At 38.6% G+C, this 17975-nt stretch overlaps 1 protein-coding gene across 3 annotated transcripts in view; it reads left to right on the top strand.

Moving 5' to 3' along the window:
* The window catches only part of LOC113494147 (nucleolar protein 4), a 137908-nt gene that overhangs the window by 8893 nt on the left and 111040 nt on the right, over positions 1-17975 (top strand). The window lies entirely within an intron of this gene.

Raw genomic sequence — 17975 nt, 5'->3', positions numbered from 1 at the left:
AATCGGGAAACGCAGTGTAAGATGCCCGCAGCCATATGGACCGATGACCTACAAAATGTAACTGTGACGTAACTCAGTGGAGGCCTTTGTCCAGCCGTGGACCGCGATAGGCTAAATTGAGGAGGCATACTTGCCTCGCGCCTTGCGAAGTTAAGACAAAGGTCAAGTAAACGTGTCTTGGTTTCGATTTTGTCAAAAAAGACTAGTCTTAGGCGTGTAGAGGGCATCCACAGCAGCCAACGGAGATTATGTGGGAGGCGTTCCGAAATTGTTTATTAGACACGATACTAGACTACCCCGGTTGTGGTGAAAGACTAACGCAAAAGTCAGATCACAGGATGAATTGCCGGAGACATTGCCCAGCGGTTTGGTTTAAGTCAGTAAGAGTCAGCACACTACAGCTTTCTCCCCTAAGGAAGTGGGTGTCCATGAATTCCCCCGCTAATCCAAAAAATACATTAATTTTCCTGGTTCAGTTTAATTTAAGCAGAAACATCATAATGATAAGATTTTAAGACTTTGAATATCCTGAATCCTTGAACAAGTCATTAGAAAACACACCAATTAAATGTAGCTACCAGGGTAGCAAGAACGTATGGAGTAACAGATCCCCTAACACGGCGTTCCATGTAATGGGCATCGGTTTATTGCCATTTATGGCCGCTGCACAACCCTTGACATCCCTTAGAGGCTAGTCAAATTTTACGACTCCCTACTGAAGAAAGATTGTTACAAGATTCCAACCCACTTCATTTGACAAATCTGGAGAGATCGCAAATTGGTAATACCGTATTTCTTCTATGCTGTATAATAAGTATGGGTCTAGGAAAAATATGGTTCTAGCCTATACGTTTATTTGTTTAGAGTAATCAACCCAATATTAGTATACACAATAACACATACAAATAGTATTTATTGTGGTATTCATTTTATCCTCCGTCGGGCTGTTGGTTATAGCTGCCATTATCTTTCTTTTAAATTTCCTATGATTAGCTACCTCCAAAGTGAATTTCGTCGAAATCGGTTCATCCGGTTGGGCTTGAAGAAGTTACAAACATACATACTAACATTATTAAATGATGTAACGGTTTACTCACGCGTATTTATCGGGGTAGCCCGACTAGTTTCGGACCCAACCGACTCGCGATCCCGCCGCGTCTGCTCATGATTACATCATTTAATAATGAATCAGTCTCACGATAGTTATTATAAAAATACATACTAACACTTTTGCATTTATAATATTAGCGTGAATTAACTATAACTGGTGTCTTATTAACTGCTAATTGTCCAAAAAAGGGTCTCGGTTGACGTGTAAAATTATGATCTACTATTCAATATTTTTATGATCTGCAAATTGATTTTCTGATTGTCTTTGTACGTGTGAACCAAGGATTTAAGGACTTTGAGCAGAAGTCTTTCCGTACCCAAGGGATAAAACCCTATTTATAAGGCTTCGCTGTCTATCTTAGACCAGACTGTATCTCATGAACCGTGAGCGCTAAACGTTAAAATCTTCACAGATGACGAAATAAAAAATGAAAACTGAGGTTAAACAAGGTTTCGTACCTTCATGACTTTGCTGGGTAACGCATTTTTTTTCTTCAACATATTTGTGCAGAACTCTCAGTTTCGCTGGTCTGACTCGCAATTTAACTGTTTTTCCTATTTATTTATTTAAAAGAATCGGCTTAAAACATATAGGTAGCCAAGTTTTGCCAAAACGCTTAAATGACCAGCAGTCACCTATGGATAGGATATTGAAACTGTTTCTGTATCATTGTAATCCGGTCATATCATAGACCAATGAATGTTTAATCCAAATAGAGGGATCGTTACTCATTCATACGTTTATTTTGTGTTCACGTAAGCTTGCAATCTGAAGGGTGGTAATTTGCTGGATTTCTAATTTGGTAGTAGCTACATACCGGTAAGTTAGAAAGGTCATATTAGGAGGTAAGTATGTGGTGGTAGCTGGTTCTTCGACTAATATTCGGTCCGGTAATGATTTGGCAGCTAAAACGGACATCCAGTCCGGGCAAAGCAGTGATCAACAGCTAGTAGGATAGTCTAGAGTTCATAGGTAGATCCGTAGAAGATACAGTACTAATAGACTTCTCATATTATATTTAATGATGCGGTCCCAAAATATTGAACTATGAGGTTTCGCCTGGAAATGTAAAGTTACTCTACACTTTCAGCATCTTGTCCTGTTGATTCCAGTATTTCTTCCAAGCGTTTTGCGTTCGAGTGCCAGTATCGCAAACATTCTGGACTCATTACAATTCTTGTGGGACGTTCACCACTTCGGCACGATTAATTATCGTCACTCGACATTATCCCTTCACAGTTTAAATGCAGTACTGATAATTTATACCTCCTATTTATCATACCGTAACTAGGGTTGACATTTTATGCTATTTGATGAGGATTTCAAATGATCATTTGAAATCATTTGATGGCAAGTTCGCCATGTTGTAATGCAGGTGTAAAGTTTATTGTCATGTCAATGTATCGTGCTGTGTTAAATTTTATTTATACCAAACAAATGTCATAAAAAGTCTGACATTTTAATTATTCAAACGGCAAGTCCATGATAATTCAGTCCATATCAGTACCCGACACGCAACAGTCGCACGACATATTTTTACGTTTTTTTTTCGTTCCGGAAAATGCAAAAAGGGCACGCATGAGTCCGCATGACGCATGAACGCGCGACAAAAAGTTGCGGCGCATTCGCATTGCGGGCGTACGTCTGGCGGCAGAGTACCAGGATCGCAGCGGCGCGAGGAGATAAGTAATTCTGTGCTCGGTCGGGGGCCGGGCGGGCGGGCCGGGAGGAGGGGGTAAATGCCCGCGCGGCGGCGGCGGGTAATTGGTTCGCGCCGCCCGAGGCGAGCCCGTAGTATCGCGCTTTAGCGACGGGCGCCCTCCGGTGTCGGGCGCGCATTATACACCAGTGGAGTCGAATTACGTATACATTTTTTTTGTTTATTTTTTATTAGTCAACATTTGCTTTATTTTGTAGGGTGTAGTGGGATGCAGTATTGCCTTACATCGTGGTTAAACTTAATTTTCTTTTGGTAATTAGGATTTCGTTTGTGGTTAGCATAATATAGGGTTAGGGTTTTCTAAGTTTCATTTTAAGTCGGGTCTTAAACTGAAGCTTAAACTCTGCAACTGCCATTCCTGTTTCTTAGATTTACTTATTGAGATACGCTGTAAATATTGTCGGTTACTATATCCAAGTGCCACATGCCTAAAGCAATTTAGCACAACGTCAAATAAAACTACTCCATATCTAACATCTACAATCAACTTACACAAACATTCCCATAGAGAACGTCTCACAAAAATAAAAATACTCGGTAACAAAACACGTCTCCACGCCATTCCGGCCGGCTGTTTGTCATGCTACCGCGGAGTTATAGCTATGTCATGTGGCCACCGGCGCGCCACTTTATACATCCGACCGACGGCGCTACCGCCCGCCACGAACGAACACACCTCCACACGTACATGCATACCTAGTACCTCAACCGCCGAGTGCTATGTCGGCACCTACTCTCTCTTACTGAAAAGTTAACGCTTTACGCTAAAGTTGCCTTTATTACTGCTAGATTCGTACGTCGATATAACAACTTATTCTATAATATTATGTGGACTGAAACAGTTTATTTTGATCTTGATCTTTAATCTGGCAACAAGGACTCGACAAATTCTTACCCCAATGACAAATGCCAGAGTCAAATATAAAACTATGAGTCGGTCTTTAAGAGTAGTTTACCAGAAGGACTCAAGTCCTTTTAGTCGAAGCTAATTTAGCCAAGTGTCCAAAACAGTGCCAAACCCGAAATACAAACTCGTAAACAAAGACATTTATTCTAAAAACAGAATGTTTGTTGCTTTGTCTTTAAGGTGCTGTGATTACACAGCTACCGAGAGATAATTAGCTGGATTCCATGTATTTCTATATCACGGAAACCCATACGAGATTAGTCAATGCGGTAGAAACGGCTGACGGATTTATTGGCTCTGAGAATTTCTATAAATCTTAAACTTACCGCCGTCTGTGGTTCAAATGAGACGAAAGCCGTTGAGGCAAATGATTTCCTGCCCTCTAAAATATATGGGACAGGTCATTTCTTCTTTCCAGCCTTGTTAGGCATGGTACAGGAAGTAGTTTCCCATTTTATTGCAACTGATAACGTGGTGGCAATTTGCATGTTGTCGTCCTGAAAAATTGAACCTCTGTCTTTGTTACTAGCTGACTCGTGCCCATTTACAATAATCGTATAGAAGCATAGAAGAAAAAAATTCTTACTCCTATGAAGGGTAAGAACTTCAATACTCAATACTCTATATTTTTATTGCACTCCATATGTTAAATAGGTGTAACATAATATAAGTATAGTACACTATGGACCCTGTAGGCTTCTTGACTTTGTCCACTTCCATTTTTACCATAATTTGGAGAACACCCTCAAATCTTGTTAGATAACACACCAGTTCATTTGGTTCAAATTTTTGCCGTATGACGTGGCAAAGTTGTAACATATTTCTAGAGTCTACAAGTTCCAACCCATTTGCTCTCCAAATTTCCTTATAGTACAAATTACCTTCATACTGATTTAGTCCCATTGCTGAAAAAAGTTTTCCCAAGAAGACTTCAAGACTTCTTACTCTGTTTCACTATCTGGTCTTCCCTTCATAAACTTCTCCAGATTCTATAGAAGAAAAACATTAAGGACTGTCAATACATTTGACTTGGTATTTCTGCTGTAAAAGCAACCATATTGCCGGCTCATAAGTTCATATCAGAACTCCAGTTATAAAAGTTTATTTATAAAAGTTGACCACAAACGATGGTAGCAGCCACTGGCTACAGTGTACATAAACCACATTATGGTATCGTAAATCAGAGTATTATGTGCAAGCGCGCCTTAGTTTTTAATGCCACCATCAAAGGTACGCCTCAAGTTATAGTTGGTTTCAATCTTTAAATCAAGTGGAAGTCAAATAAAGGACCCTTTCTGGTCCTTTAGTGCGGATGGCAGGACCCGTTGTCCTTCCTCCCGGTCCTCCGATCCGCGATTTATGAGGGCACTATATTTGTTTTGGTTTCGTTTTATTTTCTCGTGGTTCGGCCCGTTGGCTCCTTAACGCCTCGTCGCGCGGTGATCAGAATCTACGCTGGAACATCAATTAACAGTTTTTCGAACAAAAACACCATCCTCATTATAATTTGGTAGGGAAGGCCTTTTCGGTCATTAGTCGTCGGCTCGCACGGGCGAGGCGTAACTCAGCTAGGGCTGCCGGTTTTATTGAATTATTTTTGTATAATTTGAGTGATACGATACGGGCAATGTTGGATAAAATACTGTCCATCCATCCCATTACCACGTATAACGGTGTTCTGCACAGTGTGTATGTAATACGAATTGATATTGTACAAGTCACGAAATGCTATATGAAAGTATCATAGTTAACAATCTATAGAGATCTTAGCCAGAATAAAAGCGACAGTTTTACTAGTATTAATTCAGGTCTGAAAGAAAATCTTTTTTTTTTAAGACCTATAGAACCTAGTTACTGAAACATACATATAGCCTTAGCGAAAGCCTAATATACTTACGAACAAAATCTAAAAAAATAATAATTCCAAAAACAAATTAAATTAATAACACAAAATTATATAAATTGCCAGCCCTATAGGTCCGCTGGGCGCGCTCGGGCGTTGTCGGGAGCGGTCGGGGCCGCGCGACGGGGCGCATAAAATACGCCGCGCGATGTCGTCGGCTACACTACACGATGTGTCACGGATACACGACCCGGCTAGTGATGTGGTCGTGGTGCTGAATTATCGATATCGAGATTTTTTGGGAATTATTTTAGTGGTGTGAGATTGAGAGTAATGTTTGTTTGTAAATATTGTTTATTGAGAGTGGAGGAGCCACTTTTTTGTGTATGTTAGGACATTTTTCGCCTAAGATTCTGTATGATATCTCTCTGCAGTGAGTGAAGATAGGCAAAATCCTGAATATTTGTCATTATTCTTATTCAAGTAAAACACACCAACATTTTCATTTTCTCCCAGTCACATCAACCTTCGGTCCTTCCAAAAATCCCCAACAGCTTTAAAAAACTAATCTATCGATAGCCACCACTATACCACATCACTATCCACGTGGAGTCCGCATGCAATCAGTCGAGGCGAGTCGCGGCGACGCCACTCAGCGCGCCTCGTAAACGTTATCGGCTACATCGTAAAAACGCTACGGAAAATGGCGAACGTGCCGCCAACCGGCCCGCACACGTTCTATATTTGAATTTTGTATTTCGAACTTAGATGTAGAGAATATTTTTTTAAAAGCGTGTTCGGATGGAGTAGTGCATTGTTTGGTTTTTTTTTTATAATTTTTGTAGATGTTCCATATCTTTATACTTTTTATGTTGATTCTTTTCCCTTTGATTTTGCTAAAAGCGAATCATTCTCTACCATGCCCTACACCCCATGACCATTTTGGGCAGATATGATAACCCTATAAATTGAAAAGAACACTATTTTCATACATAGAGCTCTGTGAACTCATATAAGAAATAAGTTTCAGCCAATTTTTCGTAGGTAATAGGTATATAGGCTTAGTTTTTAGTAATAAAATCTAATGCATTAGAACAATAGAACCAGCTTATAAAGCAATTCACAAACATATTCCACCACAAGACACAAACATCAAAAAAAATTCGAAAAAAAAACAACTCAACTTTTAAAAATATCTCCTACACCTAACTATACATCCCACGCCTTCACTACAAGACGGAATACAAGTGGCAGTAGTAAATCATGCAACTTTTAGAGATCCCTTTCAGAGGCGAGTCGTGACGGAGGGGCCCGCAGGCAAATTCACACCCCAATTAGTGTCTGATCGAACTTGCGCGAGTGGGCTACGCTTGGACCCTTAGTACAAGATGTAGGGATACTGGATGTGGCCTTTTAGTAGAGTTGATTTGTTTTTTTTTTTGCTTTAAAAAACAACTCACGCAGTTAAGAATTTAATCTTTGTGTCGCGGGGGATTTCTGAAACATACAAATCACAAACAAGACACCCAAACTCAGAACAAGCTTTAGTGGATCACACAAATACTTGTCCTACGCGGGGATCGAACCCGCGAACGACCCGCACAGTGGGATGGGCCGGTTTGGCGTGGTGTTTGCAACCACTCTTAATCTCGATGTTCAATTCGTATAAATCAGCCTTCCAGACCAGCCTAATCAAAACTTGATGAAGAAACGGAACATTCTAAGTTCAGTTTTAAGGACCACTGTATTATTTGACTTAAGATAAACAGGCTTGTTTCTTGCCACTCATATTCCTTGTTTTGCCCTTTGTGTAACCTGCTAAACTGGCCCGGAAAGTATTAGCCCCGATCATCGTCAATCATCAGCACTGAGCTTGCTGACGTGTCTTGAAGGTACGCGTGGAAAAATGTACATTATAATATGCCTCTGTGTCTGTGTCACATCCTGCCTCTATACATCTTTGGCCCACGATCCCGGGCGCGGGCGGTCCCGGCGGCGTTTAATTCCATTCCCGATCCCCGCCCAGGTCGCCTTCCCGCTTAATGAGATATTACAACTCTCAAATTATATCCTCACCTGATCTGAGCGCCTGGTACATCTGTGAGACAATCAATATAATGAATCTATCGTTTCTGGTCCTATCCATCTTCTGTCTGTCATAGTTCGTCATTCAAGGCAATTTTAACCGACTGGGCATTGGCGCATATTTTTGAATTATTGTTAACAAAAACCTTTCTTAAAGCAGAGTTTCTCCTGTATATCTTCTAACGGTATGACTAACATGAACATACGCCCCGCTTTCTGTCCGTTCCGTTGTACCACAGTGAAAATGTCCCGCTTTTGCTAACAAACACCTACATCAGTAAGTAACACGGTAATGAAATAACATTTGTCATTTTCGTAACCAAATTACTACGATTTTCTCCTGCATTAAATTAAACAGACCACAATAACGTAAACATCCAGTTTTTTTAAAGTTCATCAGGCGTCCCGATTCGACCCGAAAAATGAATAAGTAGTAACGTTAGGTACCTATAACACAAGTGGTACCCCAATACCTCACAGCATCCTCAATATAATATTTAACAGATTTCGCAACACAAACAACTTATAGTAAACCTCGCACTCACTCGCAAACGAAGCCAAACATACGTGCACTGAATGTTATCATTCCATCCCTAAGAATTACGATTTACATAAAAATAATAAACAGGCTAACCCCGCACTAAAAAGCATATCTCTTTCTTCGCCGGATAAACCCCGGGATCCCGCAATCCCGCGACCCGGGTTCCCGGGATTGTGGGATGTGGGTCCCGGGCGTTATCAAGTTATCAATTTGGCCCGCCCCGCCATATGTGAGGCCTCAGCTTTGTGCGTTGTTGCCTATGTTGACGATAACTTTTTTAGCTTTGAATTAGAGATTCCTTTCATACGGATTATGTTATAGCTTCACTTGTATTTGTTGCTGGATTTCGCTTGGACCTGTTTTATCACGGCATATAAAGAAGAGGACACTTTTTGATATCGTCTAGCTTGCTATGTGTTCACGCTTATTTAAAATCTGTCAAGTCTGCTTCATAAGCTTCATTACACGTCTGTTAAAAAAAAGTTTTCAATACCGCACAATCAAAACATACTTAGATCTATTTACAAAAAAAAGGTATAAAACAACACAAACATTTAAAATCGCAAACTATTCAAACAGATTTTCCAAAATGTCGGAACTTGTCAAGAAAATAAGTTATATCAAACTTTTCTGCCACCCAAAATGACCGATTACATCCAAAAGGGTTCGGTTCTAAGTATCAGTGAACATTGCAACTTTATCATATTTTAATCCCCGTAACATACGGAACCCTTGGTTTCAAGTGTCGCTTGATTTACCGACGTCACTAATGACAGCCGGGCGGTGTTCAACTGTATATCGCTGTCCTATTCGCACGGCTGTAGGTGGCATGGTTGAATGATACCTGTAGCTTCGAGTTGGTATGTGGGGGATAAACGATCGGTATTGACACGTGCTAAATACTTCTTATACGCAATACGAATGAACGAAATACATTTTTATGTGTAGGTTAAGTAAAGTATACAAACCCTTTTAATATTTAAACGGAAAGTTTGTAAGTATGTATAGAAGTTTGTTGCTGTTTTTCTCAAAAACCACTGAATTGATTTGGACAAAACTTGTAACACAGATAGTTTATATATAACCTGAATTGAAAATTGACTTGAAATAAACAGTACTAAGACCAACTTGGTGAAATTTGTATGGGGAATAAATGACAGCTCTTTGTCATTAAATTAAATGGAAAAATCCAGTCGGAAGTCTTGAGGCAACAAACATAAAAAACGAGATAAATTGAGAACCTCCTTCTCTTTAAAGTCAGTTATTAAATAAACAAGCTAAATCTTATCGGCATCGCGGTGTTTTCTTCTAAAATAAACGTATATTCTTTGTCAAAATGTGAGTTATGCAAAAAATCCACATTCCGCACAACTTTAAAATCCTCCCGTTAAATATGACATAAATACGTGCCCCTAATTTGTGAGCGGGCAGTGCGCGGCAGCCCTGTCGCATGTCGTAATCCACTTTTAATTTTGATTAATGCCAGCCCTAACCGCGTCGAGCGTCCCGGCTAACGCGCCTAATACAAAGGTGCGGTTTTTCCCCTATTCTGAAATTTGGGATTATTATTTTGGTGCCTAATGTGCGTTACGTTTGTGTCTGCCTAAGATGTCTGGATTTTGGATCTTTATTTTTTTGCTACATTTTACAAGTCAATGGTCTAAAATAAACTATGTTTTGGAGTTAGTGTGGGTGAATGTGTGATTAAAGTCTGACTGAAACTTGTATGTTGATTGAACTACGCCATGTCATGCAAAGTAACGTTTTTAAGCATAGTTGATGCTAGATTTTGACAAATAAAGCTACAGAATTGACCGGCGCGGATCGGACTCGGGCTATAGGGTTCCGTGCAAATAGGCTAAAGATAAAGAAATCGGTGTCATTTTTTTGTCCGTAACAAGCGTTGCTTAACCTCCATCTTCATTTTTAGTATTTGTTTCTATAGCAGCAACAGAAATACATTATTTGCGAAAATTTCAACCGTCTTGCCACCACGGTTCTTGAGATACAGCCTAATGACGGACTTACAGACAAACAGAGGAGTCTCTACCATAGGGTTCTATTTTTAACCTTTGGCTGCGACACCCTGAAAACCATCACCGTCAAAAACATTCGATTTCGTGTGAAAACTGTGAAAAGTGGCATGTTAATAGCCGAATGCCTCTGGGATCATATGACTAACGTGTCATGTGATCAGAGGATCGAATATGTAGAGTAGGATATCAGGAATGTCACGTTTTGAAGGACTGTCCTTTTTAAACCCCGACGCAAAAACGAGGGGTGTTATAAGTTTATAGTGCCTGTCTGTTTGTGGTACCCGTACAATAGCTCCCGAACGGATGGAGTGATTGCAATTTTGCTCTGCAGGAAATGCACTCATACTTATAATTGATCCGTTTTTTTAAGATAAGAGCTTCATGCGCACTTATTACAATCATTTCATTTTCTACTATTGAGGTGACCTAAATATACCAATGTCTCTTCATGAATCAAGGAATAGCAAACTTACATTTTCTTTATTCCCATAAATAACGATTTTAGATGAGAATTAGTTTTAAGTATTCATGTCTGAATAATAGTGCTTAGTCTGTAAACATAAAAATATATTTTTCCTTTCCAGGTAAGCGAAAACTTTAATACCCATCATAAAGAAAGAACTAGTAAGTAACCGCAAAACTGCATCGGAATAACTTTAAGACTAGGCTAGCATGATATCAAAATCTAGTGCAGACACCAGGCGGCCATAATTCAGTAGCAGGCGAAGTAACTTAGCGACAGGAGGCGAGGCGGACGCGGCGCGGCATCCGGGCGCGCTTCCTTCCGGAAATAGGGCCCGTTCCGCCACCGCCGCTCGTCTAATGGCGCGTGCCTCTATAATGTCATGCCTCCCTGGTACCTACCGCTCGTTAGCCCCGGCTCCCGGGCGATGATTTTTGCCGGTTTTTTTTTATTTTAAACATTATTTTCTTCGTTGTTTTGACCTGTCTACGAGACATTTTCAAGACTTGTCAATACAAGAAACTATTGTTTGTTGCGACTTCGGGATAGTTTCGTAAGAAGTTGGTAGCGCTTTAACTTTGTACTCACCGCCTTATTAGTGAGACCGTCTATCTAAGATAACTTTATTTACCAAGAATACTTCTCTTATTATAGCGTAGCTCTGAGCCCCGTTCTGTTATTTACAATGGCCGCTGAATGAATGGAAATTGGATTAAATTGGCACTATTCGTGTTCACCTAAGCATTTTGCCAACACAATAATTAGAAATTCAGTAGGTACGGGGGGAACACTCACTGTCAATACAATGAGTTTCTAATTATTGTTATTGAATAAATCAGAAAGGCAATCTGCTAGATAAAAAAAAAACACCTGGGACAAAAAAGAGCAAAATATTGACAATGCTCCAGCCATTTTGAAAGCGCCATCTAGTGTGCAATTTTTGGAACTTGTCTGTCCTACGCCTCTCATACAATTCTTTGTGCACGATCTATGTTATTCCATAGAAGATTCTGTACACATATAGCACAGTAATACGTCGCTTCAGTGAATGGGTACGACATAGACATACCGTGTACACTTCAGAAGACGGAATGTACTCAAGGCGCTATATTCAAGTTACATATGACAGGTGAATGTCAGAAGGTTAAATTAGTTTTAGTACAATATTACGTAACGAAATTGTGTGTTTGGAATCAGATCAGAAATTGTAAAGCAATTTATAACAATATCGTTTCTAATCTTGACTGCACAGATAACTGTGACTCGGTTACGACCACAGTTGCGGGTTCGACCCATTTTGTGTGGTTTTTTGGCAAGTTTGACAGCAATCATCGGGAGTATATTACTTTTCCTAGATTCTGAATATCGGAATACCTACATTATAAACTTTGCTTTTATAACATGCCCAAACGAAGCTTTTACGGTCGACGCTATTAGGTAATTTGAAAAAATACGATTGACCGGTAAAATGAAAAGGTGCTGATTTTTTTTATTCAATACCATAAAGTAACACGCACTAAAACTTGTAAAACACAATATAAACCAAAATCTACATTACCAGTTAAACTTCTGCATGTACCTGTACCATGAGAAACACTCAATAGCGATAGGTATTTATCGCTGGCGTGTCGTGGTAGGTGCGACCACCGCGCCCCGGGCCGCGCCTCGCGCCCGACGACTGCTGACGGCTGTAGTGCGACACGAACGTTCTTGATACTTGCCGACAAAGTTAGTTTTGTTACAAATTTACTTGCTAATTATGAGAATAAGGTAGTAGTTTAGGTAGTTGTGTATACTTTATATACCTGTACAAAATTTGTTATCAATTTCTTAACGCAGGTATATGCTTACAGGCTTACTTAAAAGGTGATCCCTACGTAAGATTGACTGTAAAAGTTGAAGGATAACGATTTTTATTATTTACTTTTATTTTCTTAATTAATAAAAATAGTTGGTAAGCGGTTATTCGTAGTTCAAATCTAAATATTCAATTCGATAGTTTACATAGAACTTGTTGAAGAGCATACAGGGCTGTAAAAAAGCTTCAAAGCTAGCTTCTCTGCCCGATAAAGCTGCATGCTTTTCTCGAACTGAAAATACAACTATAATACTACACTCTCACTCATTTAATAAACACCTATAATTATACTTTCGTTAACCAGCACAAAAGCTAACCCATCCACTTCGCGGCCTCAACAAGTGTCACTTAACCTCATCCTATCGACCCCGCATTTAAGCTAGGCCGTGTGTACTCGATACGTTTATCGCTAGCGTGCATGTATGTGCGAGTAACGCGCCCCGGGCCGACAGCGCGTGTCGCCTGTGACGAGAACCATTTTGATATATGACTGCGTGCTTTCAACGATATGCCTTTATTGTTAGCTGAAGCTACGTGTAGCTAGCTATCGAAGTTTGCGCCTGTGGACAATGGTGTGGCACTGTAGGGGATGCGAAGGGTTTTGATAGTTGAGTCTTTATTAGGCATTTTTTTATCTTGACTGTTTACTGACTCCAAAGACAGTAGGCTGAAATCTGAGGGCACGGCAGTGCCCCTGCCAAGTCTCGAGCAAAACGGGCACGGCCGTACCATCTTTTCTCGAAGCGATTCGCGGCTGTTTCGCCCCCCCTGTATCTTCGACGTGGACAAAGCTAGGAGTTTAGCTTTTCGGGGAATAATAGTAGGCATTAGAACAAGCTTAAGTTCGAAATTACATGCCAATTGAATTAATGGTTTAGGAGTTACGGTCGATCAAAGTTACACCATTTTGTCACTCACTGACTCACTGACTCACTGACTCACTGACTCACTGACAGATCATCAAAAATCTAAGGTACTTCTAGCAGACTTAGAAACTTCAAATTTTGCACCAAGATAGGTCCTTAGCCACATATAAAGGAAAAATTATAAAAACATTAAAAAATAATATGCCATAGAAAACAATTTTATATTTGCGGTTTGGCAAGAACATTATGTATGGATTTTGACTGCATTGTTAACTTTGTTCGTTGTTTAAGTACCTATTCAATTGGATGAATACATACATGGAATAGAAAAGAATAATATAAATGTAATACACAGACTATCATTAATACAAATTAATACATAAAATTCATAATTCATTAAATTAATAAAGCTAAAACTCCATTGTATTGCGATAAATATTGTATGCGCGCTCGATAGATGGCGTTGTACGTATCTGAATCGCGCTATGGTTTCGTTACAAAGCGCAGTCTAAGTAGTACTTCAGAATAATTCGATAATTTTCATTTGATAGCGCCACCTGTCTATGAAAAACCATTTCGAAACTAAAAAATATTGTAGTGATAATTGATATTCGGAGAACTTTACGTGTTATTTAGTTTAGTTTAGCTATAGTTTGTAAGTTAGTAGATATATATATGCATATATATATAAGTTTAAGCTTGTTTACATTAGAAGTAACGAAGTCTCAGAGAAGAAACAAAAGAGATAGAGATAGAGAATGGGTTCTAAGCAAAGCAGTAGCTGAAGTCCTAGAAATTATGACACCTAAAAAAAAAGAAAGAAATACACTTACAAAAAATAAATGAGATCCCACCAAAAACATTAAATGTAAAAAAATGCCAAGTCTCTCGATGCAGTCTTTCCATCGTAAAAAGTTTTGAGATCTCATAGAAGCCAAGTCCTATTCAAAATATTTTGTAGTTATAAATCAACATTTAGTAATTGTATCAATAGTTTTCTTTATATTATAATTATAGTGACTTGGCAATGAGCACAAATTAAAAGCTGCTTGATGCCTGGAATTATGTGCAAATGTTACTGACGAGACCAGTGATCAGATTATTTGTTATGTGTGAATCATGATGGTCACTACCGACTACATGCTCCAATACAATAATTAAGAATACCTTACGGGCCATCGCTTTATGAAAGTAAATGAATCGAGAGTACACTAAGACTGACTGCCGTTGCCGAAATTCGGTTGGGACGACACGGATAAACCAAAAGAAAATTAATTTTGTGATATTAATGTTTACGCATGCGGTGTGTGTAACTTTCAACTCCTACAAATATGCCGTTTTATTTGTTTCTTCTTGTGCTCATTGCCAAGTCACTATAATTATAATATAAAGAAAACTATTGATACAATTACTAAATGTTGATTTATAACTACAAAATATTTTGAATAGGACTTGGCTTCTATGAGATCTCAAAACTTTTTACGATGGAAAGACTGCATCGAGAGACTTGGCATTTTTTTACATTTAATGTTTTTGGTGGGATAAGACTTATTTGATAGATTATATGTTATAAAATCACCTGCACAGTAAATAATTGATTAAAGCAAAAAAAACGTATATAACACGCATTACGTCAACATTTCGTTATGAGTTCGCACTCTAAAAAAAGTATGATGGAATATTTCAGTCACTAACGACCAAGCCCATTCCGCGGCGGTGTCGGTAGCTCGTCAAAGGGGCTTGTACGGTCTACCACACGGTCTGCAACAACGAGAATCTAAAACCAACCTTACTACAACGGAATAGAGGAGTTTTTATTCAAGTTTTGTGGCTATTGATGTTGTACCATCTGTATTCCGGAGCCAGTTATCCTCCCGCCGCTGTCACCCTCATTATGTTACCGCGTGAGTATACATTTCGCAAAATGGCGCCTTGCCCCGTGGTAATGCGAAGTAGTCTTGTCAATTTACAAGTGTTCATTTGTACGCTGTTATCTGAAGGGTTTTGTATAAGTTTGTGGAATTATAGGGAGTTCGGCCAGAAGTTGTTCATACTTATAGCTATAAGTATAACATGGTTTAGTCTTTCATGATGATTCGCTTTGGCACAATATGGGGGTAATTTTAGGATTCCTCAATTTTTCCCATTATAGCATGGAAGAAAATGTGGTAAATTAGAGATGGAGATCGTAGTATTTTTACTATAAATACTATAATAATGATTGCTCAGGATATGACTAAAATAAAACAAAGTTGTTTTAAAACAAATGCATAATATACAAAATCTATTTGCCCCTTTTTAGAGCCCTAGTCGATTCTAGTTTGGAATGTCTGGTTTACATTTTTTAGTATGCTTACTCAGTCGGTACTAAAAACTTAGAGGAAGTAGAAATACTATGCATCTATCATATAGATGATGTCAAAACAGATAGTTACTTAAATACAAGACTTCAGAACTGTCAGTAGTCTCAGTCACCAATTAATGCTTTCGATTCCGATCTAAATACATTCGGGTAGAACTTTCGAAACGAAACTCGAAGTCGACATACGAAACCGCGTAACTCAACCTGGTCTCAGCTTACCATACTACAGCCCTAACAAAAGCGAGAACAATAATCGTAAAAGCCGTCGGTTACTATATCACCGTGATAAATATACACAAGACCAGCGCCAGGCGAGTAGAGAGCGAGAAAATTACTGACCGCACCACATCAAAGCGATGCGATGAGTATAAAACGATATTTATCTGTCTCTTGGCCTCGCCGGCACCGGCACCTATAAAGCCAAGTGCCACATACTGATTTACGTTCCCCAAACCACTTATTTCTATCCTCATAAGACACATTTTCCCTTGATCTGGATGCAGAGTGTGGAGCTATAGGAGTGTAGATAGATGTGGTCGCGTGCAGTGACGCAACGCGGCTTGCCTGACAGCTACGTATGTGGTGTTTGTTAATGTGTGTTGGATGTGTGTGGTATACTTAATTTCTGCAGTCACCTGCTCTTCGGGTAACTGCAAGTATGTTTTATGTAAGTTGTGGAACTAGATACAGTAATGTTTGATGGAATATTTGAGGATTATTGTTGCTTAGGTTTCATTTTGGACGATAATTTTGTGTCTTCTTTTACTTCGTAAACGATGAATTTAAGCCTAAAAGTAGTTCTGCAGTAAGAACTAATGGAGTCCAGTTTTGTACTTGACTATGACATGCTAGATTTTTCTTCTAGAACAAATTTATGCTCATTTCTCCAACCTTAAAAAAAAACTATCTAAAAATATTATCAGCGGAGATTTTGCCAACACATTTAGTAACGAATTTTCGCATTTCCATCCGAAAACCAAACAAAACCCTGCAATATGACAAAAGTCCCTCAGTTTTGATCTCATAACGCGCGAACCGGGGCAATATTTAAGCGGGAACACATTTCTAGGACATATTTCACGGATTCGCATCGCTGAGATTTCCCCGGGCCGTCTCGCTATACTGTACCCATACTAGCTATACCTATTACAGCTGCTTCGCCCGCTATCTTATCGCCGGCCCGTCGTTTCCATCCGACGCTCGCCGTCAGAAAAGCCGACGTACGAATATTGCCACTTTGCTTTTATTATACCACCAATTGTTCTGATAATAGTTTTCTTAATTAAAATGCCTTGTTTTGTTTACGAATTTATGTTTGGAAAAGTATTGTAGTATAAGAGATATTTTTTTTACGCAATAAGTGTCCCGCCTTTGCTTAAATACTGAGTTTAACTTTCTTAAAAATTCTACCATGCCTTTATTAAATTAAAAAAATCATTAAAAACCTTAAAAATTAAGGAATAAATAAACTGAATCTTCAATAATCCTGCGAATTTTGTTCTTTTCCTTTTTTTTCGACAACTCATTATCCGCATAAAAATTACTTCAGTTGAAGAATGTTCAGGACGAAAAAAACTTCAGTTTTATTTTAGTGGTTGTGTATCTATTTTTTACTGAAAATCAATACAAGTTTTGTATCACTATAGAAGTAAAACGTCGATTAATAAAATTAATTAGTTTTCGGTAAATTCTAAAGGAACATAATTAAAATTTCGTCACAAAACAGTTTTGTACTGTTTTAATCTCTCTTGCGCTGCATCCTGCATTCAAATTACCTCCGCCCTGTTCCTCCTATCTTTATTAAACTCTATTTCATTATTAATCGTTAATTATGCAACGTCTGGTTGTGTATCTATCTTTATTAATGAGGTAATAATTTTATTTAGGGGTCACATTATTTAACTAATTCAAATTACATGCTTAAAGAAAACTATAACTTCGTGTTAATTTTATAAGCTTGTCAACACGGCATCAGAATTAAAACTCAGTTCTGAGCAATTTATATCGAAATAATAATAGGTCTGATAAATCTAATATGTAACTCAAAAAATTCACAGTTAAAAAAAACACTACTACACTACTAGTGTTTTCAATAAAACTACCTTAAAATTCAGAAGTAAGTTTATTAAAATCTCAATAGTTCGCAAGCCATCAACAAAATCGAAAAAAAAAACCCATCTCGT

The sequence above is a fragment of the Trichoplusia ni genome, chromosome 5 (assembly GCF_003590095.1).
Source record: "Trichoplusia ni isolate ovarian cell line Hi5 chromosome 5, tn1, whole genome shotgun sequence".
Lineage (NCBI taxonomy): Eukaryota > Metazoa > Arthropoda > Insecta > Lepidoptera > Noctuidae > Trichoplusia > Trichoplusia ni.
Note: the sequence above shows the minus strand (reverse complement) of the source record. Positions and strands in the feature narration are given on the sequence as shown.